General features: G+C 38.3%; 1 protein-coding gene across 4 annotated transcripts in view; it reads right to left on the bottom strand.

Moving 5' to 3' along the window:
- The window catches only part of ZNF609 (zinc finger protein 609), a 208,217-nt gene that overhangs the window by 156,558 nt on the left and 31,046 nt on the right, over positions 1 to 20,613 (bottom strand). The gene's annotated exons all lie outside the window — the stretch shown is intronic.

A 20,613-nucleotide genomic window follows, 5' to 3' on the forward strand; every position in this document is an offset into this window, starting at 1 on the left:
TTTCACTTGGTGAAAAGAAAGCTGGTAGTCAGTCCTTACCATCTAGGAGGATTAGAAGAGGCATTTTTAAGGAATCTAGTAAACTTATGAGGAAAGACCTAAAGATACTGACACCTAGGGTTTGCTAACTTAACAGCCATCTCGTGAAGTTCACCATAAATATGCTCTGCTGATGCACTCAGAGCTTCCAACCAATCTTTCACTGCCCCATCTTAAAGATGTTTAAAACATAAGCAGACAATCAAGGAGTACCATATATATGATGAAAGCCTCTAACATAAAAGAGAGAGATCAAAACCAGCATTTCATAAATGAGTCAACTGAGGCTCATATAAGCTAAAAATGCGATTAGTATTCACCACACTGCCTAGCCCATCCACATGTTTAACAAATATTTAATGGGCCAGGTACTATGAAAGGTGCTTGGGGGCTGGCCCCATGGCTGAGTGGATAAGTACGTGTGCTTCACTTTGGTGGCCCGGGGTTTCGTCAGTTTGGATCCTGGGCAGAGACATGGCACCACTCATCAAGCCATGCTGAGGTGGCATCCCACATGCCACAACTAGAAGGACCCACAACTAAAAATATACAACTGTGTACCAGGGGGCTTTGGGGAGAAAAAGGAAAAATAAAATCTTTAAAAAAAAAAAAAGGTGCTTGGGAAATAAGGGTGAACAAACCAAACAAAAAATTTTCTTTCCTAATAGAGTTTACATACTAGCAAATAAAGTCAGGCAAACAATAAATATAATAATTAAGTACACACAGTAAATTAGAAGGAGATCAGTGCTTTGAGAAAAAATAATGGGGCAGGGTAAAGGAGTTGGGGGGGGCAGTGAAGAGGCAGTTACAAATTCAAAACAGGGTGACATCTGAGTAAAAACTTGAAGATGAGGAAGTTGAGATTGCTGTTGTCTGTGAAAAGAGACTAGTAGAAGCTAGAATTTTCAGTGTAAGAGCTCTTAGGCCAGAGGAGCATGCTTGAGGTGATGAAGGAACAGTGGAGTCCAGTATGGCCAGAGAGGAGTGAGAAAGAGAGAAAACAGGAAATGAAGCCACAGAGGTATGGAAGGGAGAAGCACACAACATGTAGGGACTTGTAGGAATGAAATGAAGAGCCAATGGAGGGTTCTGAGGAAAGGAGTGATACTGATTGGATAAGCTTTAAAAGAATAACTATGGCTGGTGTGTTGAGACTACATGGAAGCAAGGGAAACGAGTTAGGAGAGACAGAATGGAGTCTCTCAGAACTTTAGAACTCACAGGGGCCTTGGAAATAACTTTTTTCAAGTCTTTCATTTTAGAGATAAGGAAACTGAGGCCCAGGAAGTTAAGTGAGTGCTCCAAAGTCAAGTATTAAGTCTGGAATTATCTACTTTGCATTTGTACAGCCTTTTCAGTGCTTTCAGGTTTATCATTCCATTTTGTGCTCAACGAGGCTCTGGACAGTTCACAGGGTAGCTGATAGCGGACATTCATTTACAAAACTGCTGGCCAAAATTAGGGACCAGGTTTAGAATATTCTTTCAATACTCAATATAAAATCATTAACTGCCTACACAGGGAGTGAGTCCGCAATCGTGCCCATAATATCACTAAGTGCTAAATAACCTCATTAATTCACACCTCCAAGTAACAGAAATGACTCACTTTTACATGATCTAATTCTATGGTTCTATAACAAAGCCAAGGCTACCAAATGTCAGCCATGTGTATTAGGTGGCATGACATCCACTACAAATTAGGGAAAAGAATCGATAATTCTGAGGTAAATGAGAAACAGTGATTTTGTTCCCCATGATACTATGTTCTCAGGACTCTTCCTCTCCCCTTTCTTTCCCACCCAGTCTCATCCTGCTAGGTCTTTCTCAGATTAGAAACTAGGTGATAAACAACTAATTCCCATAGGATAGTTGTTGATAATAGCACAAGCTATTATCACTCTCCAGCAGCATGTGTACTTTAAAAGGAAACGAAAAACCTTCAAATCTCAAAGGAACTGCAGTCAAGTTAGCAGGGAATATTATTTTGAAGAAGACATCCTAGCATTCTGTCAAATCACAATAAATAAACTGAAACTCAACAACTGTTTACTGATGATCTACCATACTGTCATTCACAAAGATAAGACATGGTTATTGCCCTTAAGATGCTCAGCCTAGTGGAAGAAGACAACACAGAAAATACTAGCTTTTGTTTACTGAATGTCTGCTGTACAATTAGGCACTGAGCTAACTGCTTTTCATGAGCAATACATATCAAGCACCATATTTACTTCAGTGCCTAGCAAAACATAAGTGTTCAATATATTGTGGCCATAATCACTATAATTATTACTTTCATAATTGTGTTTAATCTTTACCTCTGCTCTATGAAATAGTTATTAGCTTTACTTTAAGACAAAGACACTGAGGCTCAGAGAGGCTGAATAATATGCTCAAGGTCATATAGCTATTAAATGCCAGGATGCAAACTCAAATCTGTATGATTCTATAACTTATGCTATTAATAACTATACAATATTCTAAATTTCCATAACATTAATAGAAAGATGTTTGATTTCACCTGGAAGTCTGATGAGTCGGCTAACAAGAATATGCTATAAAGAGGAAGTGACATTTAAGCTGGATCCTGAATGACCATTAATTTACCAAGTGGGAAAGAAACGAGGTGAGAGTTGAGTTTGGTCCAGGTAAAAGATGATAAGGGTCTGACCAAAGAAGTGGCAAAAAATATAGAGAAGAAGAAAGGTAACAGGCTGTATGTAGGAGACAGTCTCTCAAAAATCTGTGAGCAGTAAGGAAAAGGTATCAAGGATGACTCAAAACTTTCTAGTTTGGGTGAATGGAAAAAAATATTTCCACTGCTGAAATTGAGAAAGCACAGAGAGAGGTGGGCTTTAGGGACAAATCACGATTTTGTTGTCGACACAGTGAGTTTGAAGTATATTTGGGACAACCAAGCAAGGAAATCTGTTAGGTGGCTGGAAACCATGGTCAAATTTAGGAAAGAGGTCAAGGGAGAAGACAAAGATTTGGGAGTCACTAATGTGACTATAGTAGTTTGAAAAAATGAGAGTATAAGAGATTGACACAGAGGAGCACTAGTGCTATCTACATAAAGGCCAGTCTTGACACTGAGACCATACTGAATTCTGAAAATTAACAGGGCCTTATTATATTATGCCCCCAAATCACAATATGTCCAACACCGATGAACAGAAAGCATGCACGAAGGAGGCACAGAGAATGCACAAAGTTATACAGTTTAAGCGGTGGAATGGACACGAGAAACCAGGTGCTCTCAATCTTGTATTATTTACATTCCACAGGTTTCTCTAAACTCCTCTCCCCAACACACACACACACACACCCCAAGGACTATCTTGTTGTGAAAAAAATAAAAAACACCCAAATCTCAAACAAGCATATAAATGTTCCCTTTAAAACTCCCTATTAATACAGGGTATTTCTGAAAAAACCCACAGTTAACATCATACTTAACAGTATAAGACTGAACAAGGCAAGGATGTCAGCTCTTGCCACTTCTAGTCAACATTGTACTTGAGGCTATAGTCAGGGCAATTAGACAAGAAAAAAGAAAAAAAGATCCATATTGGAAAGGAAGTAAAAATATCTCTATCTGCAGATGACATGATCTTGTATATAGAAAAACACTAAAGAATTCACAAAAAAACTATTAGAGCTAATAAGTTCAACAAGGATGCAAGATACAAGATCAATAAATACATATTAATTGTATTTCTATACAAAGCAATAAATAACCCAAACATAAAATTGAGAAAATAATTCCACTTATAACAGAATCTAAAAGAACAAAATACTTAGAGGGCCAGCCCTAGCGGCCTAGTGGTTAAGTTCAGCTTGCTCTGCTTTGGCAGCCTGGGTTCAGTTTCTGGGCATGGACCTACACCACTCGTCAGTGGCCATACTGTGGCAGTAGCCCACATGCAAAATAGAGGAAGTCTAGCAACATATGTTAGCTCAGGGTGAATCTTCCTCAGCAAAAAGAGGAAGGTTGGTAACAGATGTTAGCTCAGGACAAATCTTCCTCAGCAAAAATAAATAAATAAATAGACAGATAGATACAAAAAATTACTTATGAATAAATTTAATGAAAGAAGTTCAAGACTTGTACTCTGAAGACCACAAAACATGTCTGAGAAATTAAAGACCTAAATAAATGGAAAGAGATACCACGTTCATGGATTGGAAAATTTAAAACTGTCAAGGTTGCAATATAGTCATGTAGTGCATAATACATTTCAGTCAATGACCAACCACATATACAGCAGCGGTCCCATAAGATTAGTACCATACAGCCTAGGTGTGTAGTAGCCTATACAATCTAGGTTTGTGTAAGTACACTCTAAGATGTTTACACAACAATAAAATCACCTAGCGACACATTTTTCAGAATGTCTCCCCATCATTAAGTGACACATAACTATACTCTCCAAATTGTGAGAGATTCAACACAATTTCTATCAAAATCTCAGTTCACTTTGTTGCAGAAACTGACAAGCTGATCCTAAAATTCATATGGAAATGCAAGCAACTGAGAATAGCCAAAACAATCTTGTAAAGAAGAACAAAGTTAGAACACTCACAATTCCTGATTTCAAAACTTACCACAAAACTATAATAATCAAGAAGGTAATACTGACATAAGGATAGACATGTAGATCAGTGGAACAGAACTGAGAACCCAGATAAACACTGATACATTTATGGCCAGTTGATTTTCTACAGGGTGTCAAGACAATCCAACGGAGAAAGAAGAGTCTTCAACAAGTGATGCTAGGGAAATTAGATATCCACATGTAAAAGAATGAAGTTGAACCCTTACCTCATACTATGTACAAAACTTAACTCAAAATGGATCAAAGATCTAAACGTAGGAGCTAAAATGATAAAGCTTGTAGAAAAAAGCAGAGGGGGCTGGCCCTGTGGTGGAATGGTTAAGTTTGCGCACTCTGCTTCCGGCCCAGGGTTTCGTCGGTTCGAATCCTGGGCGCCGACATGGCACTGCTCATCAGGCCACACTGTGGCAGCACCCCACATGCCTCAACTGGAAGGATCCACAACTAAAAATACACAACTCTGTACTGGGGGGTTTGGGGGAGGAAAAGGAAAAATAAAATCTGTAAAAACAAAAAACAGGGGCTGGCCCAGTGGCGCAGTGGTTAAGTTTGCATGTTCCGCTTGGGCAGCCTGGGGTTCACCGGTTTGGATCCTGGGTGCGGACATGGCACCGCTTGGCAAGCCATGCTGTGGCAGGCGTCCCATGTATAAAGTAGAGGAAGATGGGCATGGATGTCAGCTCAGGGCCAGTCTTCCTCAGATAAAAGAGGAGGATTGGCAGCAGTTAGCTCAGGGCTAATCTTCCTCCAAAAAAAAAAAAGCAGAGATGTAAATCTTCATGACCTTGGATTAGACAATGGTTTTTTAGATATGAGCAGAAGCACAAGCAACTAAAGGAAAAATAGGTAAATTAGACTTCATCAAAATTTACAGCTTTTCTGCCTCAAAGGACATTATCAAGAAAGTGAAAAGACAATCTATAGAAATTTACATAGAATATAAAATGGTGCAGCCACTCTTGGAAAAAGTTTTGCAGTTCCTCTAAAAGTTAAACAGAGCTATCATATGACCCAGCAATTCCATTCATAGGTATATTCCCAAGAGAACTGAATATATGTCCACACAAAAACTTGTACATGAATGTTCATAGCAACACAATTCGTAATAGCCAAAAAGTGGAAACAACCCAAAATTGTCTATGTTCATAGCAACATTAGTCATAACAGCCAAAGTGGAAACAACCCACATGTACATCAATGGTGAATGGATAAACAAATGTGGTATATCCACACAATGGAATATTATTCAGCTATAAAAAGGAATGGAGCACTGATACATGCTACAACATGGACAAACCCTGAAAACATGCTAAGTGAAAGAAGTCAGACACAATAAGGTCACATGCTGTATGATTTCATTTATATGAAATGTCCAGAACAGGCAAATCCATAAAGACAGAAAGTAGATTAGCAGTTGACAGGGGCTGGGGGAAAGGGAGAATGGTGGTATGTGTGTGCGACTGCTAATGGTTCCAAAGACTTTTTCCTGGGGTCATGAAATATTCTTGAATTAAACAATGGTGAGGGTTGGACAACTTTATAAATATACTATAAAACCACTGAATTGTACACTTAAAAAAAAGAAAATGTGAGTATCTTAATTTTCAAAAACTTGTACAAGGAAAAAGAAATCCCCACATATAACCTGTTAGCTCACCTCTTCTCCCCAAATTCTCCAACTATCTAACAGTTATTAATGGGTTCTGGAAACAGATTATTTTCTACTTTTTTGACAATAAATAAGGAAAGGCAGGAACATGAAAGCCATCTGACAAACAGGCAAAAAGCTGAAATTCTGCCCACACTTTAGGCCACCAGACAGCATTTCTCAACCTTCCATTCACATGAAATTTAAGTTAATCACATGGAAGATTTTCAAAGATTTCCTTAAATTCTTAAGTCAGGCTCCTGGTCAAAGCCTACTATTAGGTGGTCAATCCTGATTTGACTTCTTCAATCAAAGTGCTGACAATAGTTTCAAAGACTAGTCTCAGAGCCACTACAGTAATTATTTTGACTGGAAGCTCCCTCTCCCCAATTATACGGAGAGATTCCATGTTAAATGAAAAGGAAATCTACAATAATGACCTATCAGTATAGAATGCATACTTCCAGAGAATATAAAATAAAGTATACCCAGCTAGAATCCCAATTCTGTTCTGTCAAAAGATCATAAATATATTAATGAAAGTCTCTTTTGGGAAAGGCTACATTTGATATTGCAAATGTCAGAGAGTACTTTTAGCCACCAGTCTCTTGTAGTCCTTGCTTCATTTTAACATTAAAGAGGAACAACAAATAAGTCCAAAATACATTTCCCTAGTAGGCCACGATTTTAATTTTCTTTACCACAAACATCGAAGAGTTAAATGAAAATCTAAACATCTATGTAAACATCTAATAAGTAGAAGTCCAGACTAGTCAATATAAATTCAGATAGAAAATTATACAGAAAAAGAAGGAGATTGATTTCTGTGCAGTTGCCTTAACTAAAATGTTACTCTAAGCGAAAAGAAAAAGTCCCTGTGGCTCAGTTTGTCTCAAGATTCTATGAAAGACAACACTTTTCTTTTTATACAACAAGAAATCTCAGACGACTTTCTTGACCAAGCTTATCAATGAAAGCAAATCATTACATTACAGATACCTCTGTCCAAAAAGGGGAAACAGATTAACACTTAGCCTTCAAAACTAACAAAACTGGCACCAGCCCCGTAGTGTAGTGGTTAAGTTCGGTGTGCTCCACTTCAGTGGCCTGGGGTTCGTGGATTCAGATCCTGGGCATGGATCCACACACCACTTGTGAGCCACACTGTGGTGGCAACCCACATACAAAATAGAGGAAGACTGGCACAGATGGTAGCTCAGGGTGAACCTTCTTCATCAAAAAAAAAAAATTAAAATAAATAAATAAAATAAATAACAAAACCATTCCCCCCTACACACTCATTCATCACTACTAATTTAAAAAACAAAACAAACACCCAGACTTCTAAAAAGAATCACAGATGAAGATAAAAACCTGGCTTGAGACAAGTTATAAAAACTTAAATATAGAAGACAGAGTTTCATACTCCAGGGTGAAATTTCATCAAATGTAATAAAATCTAGCCAAGCAGGGCCAGACCAGGTCAGTTCTCAAATGGGAAAATTAAAGATGCTTAAGGGAACGGGGTTGAGATTCATGAGATGTAGATGATGGCCATGCCAGTCCTGAACCAATAATCTCAACTAGTTCCACAACATTAAAAAAAATTCTTCTGTTAAAACGAATATAGAATTAAATATGATTTTTCTGTTCTTCCTTTTACCTTTCTGCATTTTCCAAATTCTTTATAATAAAGCATTTATCACTTTTATGATATTTACAACTTTTTTTAAAAAGGCACTAATAGTAGGTTTCAATGCCTGAATGCTGAAACTTCACTAGAAGAAAATTATCTCAAAGAAACATCAGACCAAGTAGACAGGTTGCTATAATTCACAAGGTCAAGACATTCTCACTTGCCAAGTAGACAGTTTGCCCTGAGGGCATCAGAGATAACCATGCTTGTACTTTACCCCAATCTTCTCTCTGACAAAATAGGCTTTTGTCTAGAGTCACCAGATGCCTCAGCAAATGCCTTAGCCAAGTGCCAGAGGCTCAGAGCCTAGATAACACAACTGAAGCTTGGTACTCCTATACAGGAATTAAGAAACAATCCCCAGCCCACAACTCCATTGAGCAAGCTTTGGCAGCTGCCAGGGCCAGTAAAGAATAATGAGGGGACAAGAGTCCTGAGGCATAGTTGCACCTTTTTCCCATACCAATGCTCTCCTTTTGTCCTCAGATGGCTCACTCTGCTGTCAATTTCAGGTCTTACTGGTCTCCTTGGTTTAGCCACCATGGCTGTCTATTCTCTTTAAAAAACCACGCTGGCAATGATGGGATTTTAGTAAAACTTAAAACACTTCCAAATAAACTGACAGTACCTTGCTTAGGGCACTTTCATAAAAGTTATGAGCCTTGATTCTACCTAGTTAAATCCCTTCTGGCTTTCGCCTTGGCAGATCAGAATATTAATAGGCTGTTCTAGGAGAATTGTAAAACACTCCATATCCAACCATTTCCTGTGCCTGTAAATGTTAACACTAGGCGGGGGGGGGGGGGGGGGGAGGAAAAAATTAAAACAAAACAAGAAAAGGAAAGGAAAAAACCCTTCCCTCAGGGCTATGCCCAGACCCCAGAGACCAAAATCCCTCCCTGCTCTATTTCCAGCCACACTACAGCCAAAGCCAAGAACAATTCTTCCACTTACAGAGCCTTCCACACATTTCTCTCCTCAGCCAACTGTGGAGCCAAGATGAGAGACTCTGCTGGCACATGCCAGTTCTTGTTTATGAGCTGGTTACCACCTCAAAGGCTGCTTGGCCCAAGGCCTGCCCTCTCTTTACAGGATCTTTCTAACTTCAAAATGGGGTATTTTCTTGGACTCCTTTCAAGAAACTGAGGTGGGTTACTTAACCTATTGCTTCCAGCTTGGGTCCTATCCAAAGACTTTTCTGGGGACTATATTCTCAGGGAGCAGTCAACATCATCCAATATGGAAGGTCATTCTATCCACCTATACAAAGTAGAGAAAAACGGAAAGATTTTATACTAAAGGTAAAAGCAAACACTTTCAGAAGTGCCTTCAGTTGCCATCAAGAAAGGGGTCCTAAGAGTTGAAATGACCAAGATCAGGTGATCCTCTCCTTTGCTAACACAGTACAGAAAGTGTGGAAAGAAAGATCCCTGTTTTGCTGATAATTCAACTCTGTCCTGTACCCAGAACTTATTTCTGAAATTTTGTAAAAGAAACTTTCCTAGGTTGAATTCCATACACTATTGGCTAGGAGTTGATAAGAGACACTTGGAAGCCAGATTTTCAGACTATTTTATGCTACCTTTCCATTCTTCCATGGCCCACTTTCTCCCTTTAATTCCCCCTCACCTTTTAGGGATTGAGGAAGAAGAGTGAAAACCGAGACATACTTAGATGAAGTTACAGGTTAGAGTCTGGTTCTCTACTGTCTTTGGTGAAAAAAGGATTTAAAAAAAACTTTTCGTGGAAACATAATATTCACAACAGAAAACTGCATATATCATATATGTACAGCTCACTGCATTTTCATAAACATACACAGTTGTGTAACACACATCAAGAAATAGTAGCAAACAGTTCTAAAATGGAGATCTTGCCCTCTAGGATACATGTGGCAATGTCCGGAAACATTTTTGGTCATCTCAACTTGGGCAGAATGCTACTGGCATCTTATGGGTAAAGGCAAGGATGGTGTTAAACATCCTACAATACACAGGATCGCCCCTACAATAAAGAATTACCTAGCCCCAAATGCTAACCGTGGTGGTGCTGAAAGACCCCGGATTACAACAATCCAGAAACCCTCCTTCTACTTCCTCTCTAGAAGGGACTTCTACCACTAAAATACAAAACACCTTTGCTCTAGCAGAAAAGCTGCTGTTGCATGATGCCATGAAGAGGTGGGGTAGAGCCTCAATGATCACAGATGAAAAAACTCACCTGCCTGGAAAAACAGGAGAGGCTGCAAGGAAGAGAAAATAGACCAGACATTTGTAGTTGCTGGTCTACCACTACTAGATCAACCCATACTATGCACTTACAGGGCACTTTTAATCCACACAAAATTTAAGGAAAATGAGATTCAGAGAGGTTAATCTGCAAGATCCCACATCTACTAATTGGCAGTATTGGAATTCAAACACAGATCTAATTACAAACTCTATGATTTTATTTTAATTCCATAATGGAAGTTGAGAATGATTTGGAAGATGCAATGAAAAGCAGGAAAAATACAGAAAATGGTTGTAGTAAAAAGCAAGGATTACTCTTTCATTGTTCACAAGTAGCATGGGAAAGGGACTTTTCCTTAAAGTATAATTCAATCCAGTAAATCAAATCTAACTACAGAACCAAGCAAGTTCTATAATCCCTTTCAGAGAATTTCTTAATGTTTTTGTAGGCATGTATTCCCGGCTGTAGTTTTGTATGCTCTCCATTACACAAGGAAGCACTTCCTAATATACCATCCAAGTTAGCCACCTTTTTGGAGTTCCTCAGGGATCTATCCTGTGCCCCCTTCTTTTCGTCCCATTCAACAGACACATTCTCCTCAGGTAAATTCAACCACTTGTATGGTGTCAATTACCATTTATTTGTTCACTTTAGTAACTCCTACATCTTTGGATTTCCAGTTCTCTCCCATGACCTCCAGACCTTAACGGACACTTCCACTTGGTTGTTCATTCATTTAACTCTCTCCTCCAAATTAACTATTCATCCTTCAGATATTTACTCAGACCTCTTCATGAATATTTTCTCTGACCTCCACCCTGATACACACGTGATTTGATTCCATTCTGTCTCTCCTACTAGACTGTATGCCCACTGGACTTATTATTCAGTAGCCTGCAAGACAAAGTTTGGAAATGGTTCTCAAAGATATAGAAACATACAAGCACGACAAATGCAGTGAGTGATAAGGAACCATCCATCTCTAAGATAAGATCAATACGAGAAAATTTAAGAAAAGATAATTTTTACTAAGTGAGCACCACACCAAAATCTAAGTTTCCTTTAAAAGTCCTATTCATTTGTTTGTTGAGAGATATTATCTAGACCAAAAGACATCATCTCTTGCTATCAACTCCTACAATTTCTAGCCATAACCACCCCCAAAGGGTGATAAACCAACAACCAGTAAATAGGTGGTAGGGAAAGTACTAAGATTTCTTTCTTGCTGTTAAAATTAAAAACAAACTATCAAAGTTTATATTCAAGCGCTCATTCACCACCAAGACAAAGCCCAACCCTATTACCTCTTCACTGCCACTGCCTTACAAACAGACCTCTCAAGCTGCTCCCAGCTCATTTCAACAAGCTTTCACCAGTATCAAAGCTTTATGGAGGCAAGGGAATGGGAACGATTAAAGTAGGATTTGCCTGGCCCTTTTCTGCTGTTTTTGGTTATCAGACATGAAACGGAGGATACAATGTGACTAGGGAATAAAAACAAATGAAAATCTGAAAATTTTCGTCAGATATGAAAACATCATTGAGGTATTATTTTCCAACTATCTTCCCCAACTTTGCTCTGAATGCCACTTCAAGTCACTAGTCCAGCAGAAGCTAGGGACAGCCCCACCTAACTTAGCTTCTACACAATAGTCAGTCTTTTCCTCTGTGTGTGATATTTGAGAAGACCTACCTGCTTAGTTCTAAGTGGGTGATTAGAGGGTCAGGAAGTGAAATTATTTTAAGCCTTTTCCCATCCCCTTTGAAAAGAAGTTCTATTTTACAAAGGCTGAGGGGCAAAAACCCAGAGCTTCCCAAATCAGTAAGCTCAGAATTTCCGTTTCTAAGAGCTATGCCCTGAGCAAACTGCTTCCCAAGGAGAAGCAAACTGTACTTTTCTACCTCCTCTGTGATGATGTATTTATCTACACCCAGAATCATTTTTACTTAGCTCTTCAACGTGAAAACTTCTGTCTCTCCATCCTACAGGGCAATTGTAATGTTCTGTCCAAGAGCTGCCACTAGCACACAGCTAAAAGCATAGCACTGGCACCAAGCCTTCAAATAAGGTATACTTATTCACGGCAGTGTCACCTTTAAGCAGTAGCTAACAGCAATTTCAAACTATGGGTAAAACCTCATCATCAACAGTACAATGGTTTTCTTGATACAACCAATGCTGTGCCCCGACTATAATGAATGCCCATGGTAGAACATAAAAAAACGACTACTTTTTCCTGGGTAATTATTTTCAATTGGGGAAGAGGAGAAAAGCCCTCTCTAAATCTGCATAACTAAATATATCCCATCTGGTTAAGAAGGACCAATAACAAATGTAAAGGTGAGTCTCAGAAATAACAAAAAATAATTAAAGTAACAACAGGATTTTTTAAAAGCATGGTTTAGATTCTGGCTGAAAGCCAGAAAAGGACAGAAAGTGAAGAGTAGCTCAAAGAAGTTACTAAAGGCAATGGGCCTAAGAAAGAGAGACTAGACTAGACTAGACTAGACTAAATATCAGAGATATTTATGTTAGTAAGAAGAGAATAGCTGTTGTTCAGTTCGCTTATAGGATGGTTCCTGTCTAACTCAAGGGTTAAGACTTGAGTTTACCATATAGAAACAGCCTCATTTATTCAGTGACCAAGGGGATCCAAAGAGAAGGAATTTGTGGGTATGGTAAGGAACATGAAAGTTGGAATTGAAAAGTAAATGCTACAAAAGAATAATGATTATATTTAGATGGGTTCAATCCTTGGGCCTGTAAATTTCTACTATAGAGAGAATCTGGACCCAAAGGTTTCCTCTACTGTCATAAAATATCTTTGTACACTAAACAAATAACTGAACAAACATAATCAAATCAACTATATGTGGCTGGCAAAAAAAAAAAAAACACAAAGAAAAACGAACAATTTGAATGGTTTGGGCCTCACAGTTATTCTACTCATTGAGTATATACTCTGGAGGGAGCCAGAAATGGAAGACTTGAACTGGCTGTTCACTTATCTGGTTTCTACTATCATGTGCCTCTCATAGTGTAAGCATTTCACCAGGGTTAGGGTAATTACAAATACATATTTTTCATTAATACAGTCCTTAAACAGAAGCCAGCTTTTACATGAGACTGCAACTGAAGAAATAATGGTTTGTTTCAATGCTGGAGAAAAAACTGTTTGTGTTGAATTTATGAAGCCAGCATGTCAATGTCCAACATGGCGTCATCTTAAGTAATTTTTAAGGGTACTTTCTGATTCAGTGCTTCACACCCTGACTTTAGAACCTGATCCTTGTAAGAGATGGGAAAGGACAGGAGAGATACGAGAGGCAAACAAAAATGAAAGAACTTCTCTGTCTCTTTCTGAAATTGTAAGAAGCAATCAGCTTGTTTGATTTCAAATCCCTACATTCTCAATCCAAGCACATATGTAAAAGCAAAATGAAAAATGCTTTATGGCATATTTTATCTAAAAGACACTACAACAAGTTTAGGAATCTGTATACTGATAGAATTAAGATCTAGTCTAATATGGTGTATATAAATGTCTGGTTACTTTGTATGATGACTTCTTCCCCACTTTTGCCAATTTTTTCTCCTATGTAATGGTATATGCATCTGAGATACTCCAAAACCTAAAAAGACCCATCTAAAGTACAGATTAATGTAAATTCTGCGAGCACAGGTAATAAATGTACAGTACTAAAAACCATATGCTAAATTTTATTATATGAGAATTTAAGGTTATATAATTATAATTTTGTCCAAAATAATGACATTCCATAATATTTTTAACTATGAGTATGCAGCATATTAAATATGTGTTCATCTCAAATAACAATTAGCATTCTAATTACTATTCTTCCTTAGGTATGAGAATTAAAATCTGAGCAGGGAATTACTTTATACTCAAAAACATTTACTTCTTCTCTTGACTTCAAAGAAATAGTATATGTTTATTTAAAAAAACACAAAGAACTTAGAGATGGAACTTCTACTATTTCTGTGAGGTGACGCTCTCTCTTCTGAAAATAGCAAGTTTAATTTGAATGTGTCCAGAAGCAGGCTCAGGAATAAAGTCTTTATTGGATAGCTGCATTATTTTATTTCGGGGTGCCATGGATTTTGAGAAAATTAAGTACACCATTGTCCAATAATAAACACAGAAATACATTCACAAATCAATGAGAAAAGAAACTTCTTTTGGATTAGCAATAAATTTAGATTATGTAAGCCTGTTTTCTGTTCCCTTCTAATTTACATGGAAAAAATATCACAAATTGCCTATATATGGCAAACGTATCTAGTCATAAGAATTTTGCTCAAATTTGTCTAAAACATTCTGGAATGATAATTTAAAACTGAATCAGTAACACTGAAATGGATGCTCTGCCTTAAAGGCTGTAACTATCAGAAATTCAACAATTAATTCTAATTAAGGGGATAATGAGAAGTCAGAGTCATTATAGCTGTATTCCTAGATGACTGACCCCAACACAATGACTGAGCTATGAAAAAGGAGAGTTGCAGGAGAATCTTGAGCATGCTGTAAAACACTCGAGGTTCACACGATATCTAAAGTGCAGTGCATACTCCACCTGGAAATGGAAAAAAGCAAGGACAACTTTAAGAGTTCCACGGCTAAGGGAGTAACATGGATTCCCAGAGGCTGTGTAGTGAAGCTACAGTCCTTTCCACAACAGTAGTGGTTTTTAACCAGGAGGTATATTAAAAGTACCTGTTGAAGTTTTAAAAGAACCTGTACATGCTTGGGGTCCCCAACCCTAAAGATTTTACTTCACTAGGGCACTTTTACTTTGTAAAAGCTCCAGAAGTGATTCTGATATGCACCTCCAGTTGAGAAGCCTCAGCACCAAGAGACTCTTCAGTCTGAACGTTAATTTCTCTAACCTCATGCTACTTTGATTGGTGTGATATGATGAATATGTTTACCTCCTTCCTACAATACTTTCTATTAACTTTCACTAAGGTTTGATTCAGTGCAGAACGACGTACTTGACTTCTGAAGAAATATATCAACTAGGAAATATCAACTCTAAGCTGAGTGGGCTGGGTACCAGATTATAAAAAACTCTTCACAGGGGCCAGCCCAGTGGTATAGCGGTTAAGTTCACGTGCTCTGCTTTGGCAGCCCAGGGTTCATGGGTTCGGATCCTGGGCACAGACTCACATACCATTCATCAAGCTATGCTGTGGCAGCATCCTACAAACCAAATAGAAAAGACTGGCATAGACGTTAGCTCAGGGCTAATCTTCTTCAAGCAAAAACAGAGGAAGACTGGCAACAGGTGTTAGCTCAGGGCCAATCTTCCTCACCGAAAAAAACAATAACAACAAAAACTTTTTACATGAGTGATAATAAATGAAGAGAATCCATTACCAAACAAAAACAGAGGCCAAGGGAAGACATACAGATGGCCAACAGGCACACGAAAAGATGTTCTACATCACTGATCATCAGGGAAATGCAAATCAAAACCACAACGAGATATCACCTTACACCTGTTAGAATGGATATTATCAAAAAGACAAGAGATAACAAGTCTTGGCAGGGATGTAGAGAAAAGGAAACCCTTGTGCACTGTTGGTGAGAATGTAAATTGGTGCAATCACTATGGAAAATAGTTCGAAGGATCCTCAAAAAATTAAAAACAGAACTACCATATGATCCAGCAATTCCATTTCTGGGTATTTATCCAAAGAAAATGAAAAAACTAATTCAAAAAAATATCTGCACCCCCATGTTCACTGCAGCATTATTTACAATAACCAAGACATGAAGACGATCTAAACGTCCATGGTTGGAGGAATGAATAAAGAAAATGTGGTGTGTATATATATATATATATATATATATGAATACACACACACACACAATGGAATATTATTCAGCTGTAAAAAAAAAAAAAGAAAGAATGGAATTTTGTCATTTGCAAAACATGGATGGACCTTGAGGGCATTATGCTAAGCGAAAAAAGTCAGACAGAAAAAGATAAATACCATATAATCTCACTTATATGTGGAATCTAAAAACAAAACAAACAAAAAAAACAAGCTCATGGATATAGAGAACAGATTGGTGGTTGCCTGAGGTGAGGGGTAGGCAAAAGCGGGGAAGAGGATCAAAAGTTACAAATTTCCACTTATAAAATGAGTATGTCATGGGGATATAATGTATAGCATGGTGACTATAGTTAATAATACTGTATTACATATTTGAAACCTAGGAGAGTGAATCCTGAAAGTTTTCACGACAAGAAAAAATTTGTAATTATGTATGGTGATGGATGTTAATTGAACTTATTGAAGTGATCATCTTGCAATATCTACAAATATCAAATCATTATGTTGTACACTTGAAACTAACATAACATGCCAATTATATCTCCAAAACAACAACAACAACAAAAAGCCAAGAAAGGGTTTAACGGCCAGGTCTGGCTCATCTAAACACAATCTAGTATTTGCCACTAAGGCCAGAGCTCAGTGGGTCTCAAATTTAAAAAGCCATTAGAGTATTTTTCAGGTGCACAGTCAAATTGTGCTCTCCCAACAGATAACATTTCAAGTTGAAAACAGACCACTTCCAAAAATCTAAGAACCACCTTTTTATTTCCTACAGTTAGCGACAAAATTCACAAAAAGCATCTCAATCCTCATTCTTCTCCTGGCTGTTCAGACTACCTGTAGGAAGGAGTTCTAATCCCTTCAAAAGGCTAAAGTCTGCACTCTTTGACGATTAACAGAGGGGAAAAAAAAATGTTCTAAACTAAAACGATCATGTTATATTCATTTTAATACTTAGAAAAATACTTCAGAAAGCTGTGTATATACCAAACAAACCAACTTTAATGGGAAATAGCTAAGCAAGAGCCATGGTTCTTCAGCCTGAGATCAGCCCTGCACCAAACGGAGTCCAATAAACCCTTCCAAACTAACCAACCAATCAAACAATAAAGCCCCAAACCTCAATGGCTCCAAATGCTCTGAATCAGTCTCTTGTCAAGCCTTCCTGGAAATCAGCAGGAATCAGAATATTAGCTATCACAAACTCATTATTTTCCAAAATCTCCTGGGGCTTAACTCTTCAAAGTCTCTCAGGATATCCTTTCACTTTAATTTCACTATGACCTTGCACTTCATAGCTAATAACATTATATCAGCAATAGCTAACATTTATTGAGTACTTAGGATATGCTAGGCTCTGGGCTGAGTGCTTAACCCTCTTTATCTCATCTAATCCTCACAATAACCCTATGAGGTCAGTACTATTATTCACTTCTACATAACTGATGAGAAAAGTGAGGCTTAGAAAAGTTAAATAATTTGAATCTCTCTTCTGTTCTCAAAGTCCCAAATCTTTCCAATTTTAGATTCTTGTCAGTTTGGACAAGAACTCAGGAAAAAAAAATCATACCTACTGTCCTGAGTTACTTTTTATCCCTTAAAGTTTTTGGTGAATGTGATCTCACTATTAAAAGGGAAGGGTGTTCTACAACAGACGATCTCAAACTTTAGTGTATATCACGATCAATGGGAGTGCTCACGTTAAAACACAAATTGCTGGGCCTCAACCCTAGAGTTTCTGATCTGGGGACCTGGGATGGAGCCTGATATTCAAATTTTTAACAAGTTCCCAGATGCTGCTGCTGGTACAGGGACACTGCTTTATAAGAAGGTAAAAGGAAGTAATCCTCGCTCACCTTAGCTATCACCTTCTCATGTGAAAACACTTCTCTAGAGTACTTCCAACAAGACAGACACTTAGGATTTAAAAACACCTGCAGGGGCTGAAAGCTAAAAGACTACTTCCTCACTTAACAAAGGTGACCAATGACATTAAGGAAGTGGAAATCCAAAAAAAGGAAAATTAAGGACAGAATGATTGTAAACTCTGCTCAAGAACCTCTTACCATCCACACTTTACTTCTTCAGCCTGAAAAGTGTTACCTTTAGATCTCCCAGGGCAAGAGAAATGCCAAAAGAAAAAGGAAGTAGATTATTTTGTAATACTGAAAAAAGGACAGACTCTGAAAATATAATAGAATTCTGCCCTACAGCCAGAAAATTTCAAAATGCTATAAATTCTTCCTGTCTCTCCTTTGTCACACTATCCTCCATCTCAAAAGCTATTCCTCTTACCTAAAACTGACCCAAAGTCTATACTTTCTTAGGTAGCTTAAACATTGATTATGCCAATGTTATCTAGGATGAATGACTTCAGGGAATAGGATTTGTTAAAAATGTCTCTTCAGCCAGCCAGGGAAGCTTCTTACTTGGGTGGGTGCTCCCAACCATGACTAAACTGTATCAGGAGAAACATATTTTAAAATATTAATATGGCCTGGCACCTTCCTGATGCTAATCCTGCCAGGCCCATTCCAATGGCACAATTGGGAAATTAACTGAAGAGAAAAGCAATCTTCCCTCTGTTCTCTACTTTCAGATACTCCTCCTCTACAGCTTTGCCATGCTCAGACTCATTCTATACACATACACAGAGATAGAACATGCGTGCACACACAAATAACTCTCAGCAGGAACCAAAAATCAAAGCCTAACCCCACAGTTTTTAAGTGAGCAAGTCCAATTTCCTTCTTTGTAGCCCTTGACACATGCTGGCTGGGAGCCGTCTGGATTTTTTTCTGCCTTGTTCCTGCACCAGAAGGCTCTGCACTGCAGGTCAGGGGATGATAAGGAAATGAACAGCGTAATTTCCAAGGCCTCTGAACACGGCCCTGTCAGCAGCTCTGGAGGCGGGTTACTCAAGCATGGCTTGAAGAGTGAAAACCACAGAGAGGAGGGCTCAGACAGCCAGCAGTGGCAGGATCTTAGCTGTGTATATTACTGCCACCTCCAGCCTGAAAGCCCAAGCCCTGCTGCCTCCCTGGATGAGCTCTGCTGGTAAAAGCTCTTATACCCAAATGGCAAAAATACAAGTTCACTCTGGGGGAGGAAGATTAAGGACTAGGACTTAGATTTTCCATGCACTCTTCTGTAGAAACAAAACATTTAGTGCCCTTCCAGCATACATGAGATTGCACATGCTGGGAAACCCACAGTAACATCTATCCTACATACCCAACACCCCACACCAGAGATATGGCCAGAAAGGAAACTCAATTCATATGAAATCTGAAATTCAACAGGCTACTTCAGTATCCTTTGGAGCCAATTTTTGGTCTCCCAACTCCCAAACTCCATTACAAATACCAGGGGCTTTAGAACACATCACCAGCATGCAAAATTCCCAAGCCAGGTTTGGAACTACTTCTGAGCACAGTGCTGAAAATCTTAGCCAACATGTTTATCTATTTATACTGGGCTTCCTGTATAGGTAGAATGTTGTTACATTTCGGTCCATTATTGTCTAGGGCAGACTGACACATTTTACATCAAAACATGTTTTTCTTTTTTCCTAATATTTACTGAATGCTTCCCATGTGCCAAGCACTGTTCTAAGTGTTTTATATGAAGTAACTAATTTAATCTCACAACAACCCTATGTAGGGACTATTGTTTCCCTCATTTTGCTGATAAGAAAACTAAGGTAGAACAGTTAAGTAACTTGCTCAAGATCACTCAGTTAATAAGTGGCAAAGCTGGGATACAAACCCAGGTAGTCTGGCTACAGAGTTTATACTCTTTACCACTAAGTTATACATATGAGTTGATGTGAAATTTAAGTGTAGAAGGCTTGTGTTTTAAGTCAGAAGTGGCTCCTAACGCCTACCTTATAAAGAAAATTCACAATGGTTCTCAAACGTTGAATTATATAGAAATTATCCAGAGAGTCTTCTGTAAGTACAGATTTCTGGGCTTCTATGTCTAAAACTTATATAGCAGTTCTGAGGTAGGGTTCAAGAATCTGCATTTTTGGCACTCAGGTGATACGATACACATGGTTTTATGGACCACAATTTCAGGAATTCTGCTCTAGATGGCAAATTTTAAGCTCCTCAAAAAGCAGGAACCATTTCTGTTTCATTCACCAGTGTATACTCAGCACCAAGCACAATACCTGGATTCTAAAATGCACTCAATGTTCTGAACGAATGAAGGGCGATAGTGGTATCTTATCGTATGTCATCTCTTTACAAAACAATATCCACAATACATTTAAGGTCTGCCTATTAGTGATATGTCCAAGAAGCACCAAGGCAGGGTTTTTTTTACCTACCTGCAATTGCCAAATAAAGAGTGAACTGGCAACTACCTGCAACTGGCAATGCTTCAATGATTACAATGAAAATTTGACAGGATGCAATATTCCAGAACACAGTCCCCCTCAAGAAGTCAAGCTCAAAAGAGCAGTTTAAGGGCCTGCCCCATGGCCGAGTGGTTAAGTTCATGTG

This window comes from Equus przewalskii, chromosome 1 (genome assembly GCF_037783145.1).
Source record: "Equus przewalskii isolate Varuska chromosome 1, EquPr2, whole genome shotgun sequence".
Lineage (NCBI taxonomy): Eukaryota > Metazoa > Chordata > Mammalia > Perissodactyla > Equidae > Equus > Equus przewalskii.